This window comes from Penaeus japonicus, unplaced genomic scaffold (assembly GCF_977035675.1).
Source record: "Penaeus japonicus unplaced genomic scaffold, GWHDUDI00000001_assembly GWHDUDI00000035, whole genome shotgun sequence".
In the NCBI taxonomy this organism is placed as follows: domain Eukaryota; kingdom Metazoa; phylum Arthropoda; class Malacostraca; order Decapoda; family Penaeidae; genus Penaeus; species Penaeus japonicus.
Genome location: NW_028234437.1, coordinates 3,862,219 through 3,864,718, shown reverse-complemented (window position 1 = coordinate 3,864,718; position 2,500 = coordinate 3,862,219). Strand labels below are relative to the sequence as shown.

The 2,500-nt window shown below is 35.1% G+C and overlaps 1 protein-coding gene across 1 annotated transcript in view; it reads right to left on the bottom strand.

The window, feature by feature from the left end:
• Positions 1–2,500, bottom strand: part of LOC122245867 (muscle calcium channel subunit alpha-1) — a 349,394-nt gene that overhangs the window by 19,553 nt on the left and 327,341 nt on the right. The window lies entirely within an intron of this gene.

Below are 2,500 nucleotides of genomic sequence, written 5' to 3'. Positions count from 1 at the left end.
TTTATATATATAAATATATACACAAGGTTTCTAATTATATAAAACCAGAATATTAGACCTCGGATGGGCAAGGGTTGGGAGTGGTACCAGTGTCTCCATAATAATATAACTTTTTAAGGCTCTTGAATATTTAATTCAAACTGTTTGACTGCATAATTTTTTTAAAAAGTCTATCTTCTCACTATGAACAGGACCCAAAATTATCAACATTTATTTATATAAAATTATCTTTTAAATTTGACATAAAAGTGGCAAATACTTCATTATGCATACTACTAATCCGGCTCGGCATATTTCTCTTAACCAAATTGTTTGTAGCACAGCTAAGTGCAACTCACTGGCAGACTGCTGTACTGGCTGTTGTCTATAAAGTCATAATGGACTTAAATATGAGATCTATTTTTTCCTAGGTAGGTATAATTTTTTGTACTTTTTGTCCCTTGGACTGAATCTTATTCCTCGTCAATTTTCTTGCATATATATCTCCACGTATCATATCTTAAACTAAGAAATACCTATATTACATATCTCAATGTATATAATACCCTACATACTTAAACAATGACCTGTTTAAACCATTCACCTTATTGAATTCAAGTTTGTAAGTGTAAAATGGTAGTTGGGTAGTACTTAGTGATTTCCATAAAACAAAATAATGTATATAAGTTCATATCCTTCTAAGTCCTCCTATACTGCTCTCATTTCCCCTTAACAACTTTGCAAAGAGCCTCTATATCAGCATTTCATAATGGTATTCCAATTATATTTGTATTTATGAATCTAAGTTTGAATTTATTTCTAAAAAGTTGCATTTTCAGGTAATAACTAATCATATAAAATATGCAAATCCTCCTGATATGCCAATATGTATTATATCAAGGTCTTGTTCCCTCACTATCTTTATGCCTATATCCCAAAAGGGTTTTAGATACCATCATTAAAGTGTAAATTGACAATGTTATGATGTACAAAAAAAAGTAAAATTAATTTCCAATGAATGATTTGTATTCCACAGGTTTCTAAATGCCCTAATAACTGAGAGGGTAAATCCGCAACAAAGCTAACCCGAATGATAGATATCAATACCATTACCTGATATCTTTTAGTACTTTTTATTATCATCCATGTCTTTATCTTGTATGGAATACTAATTAATTCCTTAATGACAATTATCAAATGACTGAAATATAAGCTATATGTAGATCTAATCCCCACCAGACTACCTCTCATCAAAACAACATTTTAAACTTCTGCTTCCGTCCCACTAATAGCCAGCAGTTTGCTTTCAATGACACTTCCTCTTCAATGAAGCTGGGTCCTTTATCTCTTAGATCATCAACAAGCGTATGTTATAAGTACAGTTGCTCTTTTACAAGGAGTGCCAAAGAGCCATGGAGATGGGGGAATGAAAGGGGGATTAGCTAGAGAAATCTTGTGGTAGTGAGTGGCACAAAGGAAAGGTCAAAGGTCAACGATACTTGTGCTAGTGCAAGGTATACTTTACGTTTTTCTTGCTCACTCCCTCAAGCTCCCACTCCCCTTTGCTATGATTTTTTCTTCCTTTTTTTTTTTTGTTTCTCTCTCTCTTTCTCCCTATATTGCTCTTACTCTTACTCTTGCTCTTGCTCTCTCTCTCTCTCCCTCCATATCTTATTCTTACTCTCTCTCTCTCTCTCTCTCTCTCTCTCTCTCTCTCCCCCTTTCTTGCTCTTGCTCTCTCTCTCTCTCTCTCTCTCTCTCTCTCTCTCTCTCTCTCTCTCTCTCTCTCTCTGGCATGCATTTTCAGCTTAATTTTCTCTTCCTTTCTTTTTTTGTTCTCTCTCTTTCTCCCTATGTTGCTCTTACTCACTTTCTCTCACTCTCTCTCTCTCTCTTTCTTGCTTTCTCTCTCTCTCTCTCTCTTATTTCTATTCTTGCTTTCTCTCTCTCTCTCTCTCATTATTTTCTCTCTGCCTTCCTCTTTTTCTTCTTTCCACTCTCTAGTCTGCATTTTTCAGCCTAATTTTCTCTTCCTTTCTATTTTTCATCTTCAAGCCTCACCTTACATTCACTTGGAATTTACTCCCATCATTTACTTCTTTGTTTCTTGTTCTCCCTCTCTTTCTCCTGTAACCCCTAAAGGGCAGCAAAGTTCAGTTTCATGTGCAAACATGCTGGGAAAAATGCATTTTCTGGTCTACTTAAATACACAACTATTTCAGTCGAAATCGTTGAAATATTTATATTTCTTCTAAGGATGATTTAGACTTTTTCAAATGTCTTCTGTGTTTCTTCCAGCGTGCACACAGAACTGAGAATGACAATTTTGTCCTTTAAGGGTTCAAACAATTATTTCATTTACTCCCTTCCTCTGCATCACTTTCTCCTCCCACAACCTTGAGTTTCGGAATGGTGCACTAACTCGGCTTTAAATAAGATGGACAGATACAGCATGTAGGAAAGCAAAGGGTATCAACAAATCTACCTTTTTTTGTAGATACTGAAGAGAGAAGATTGTGGA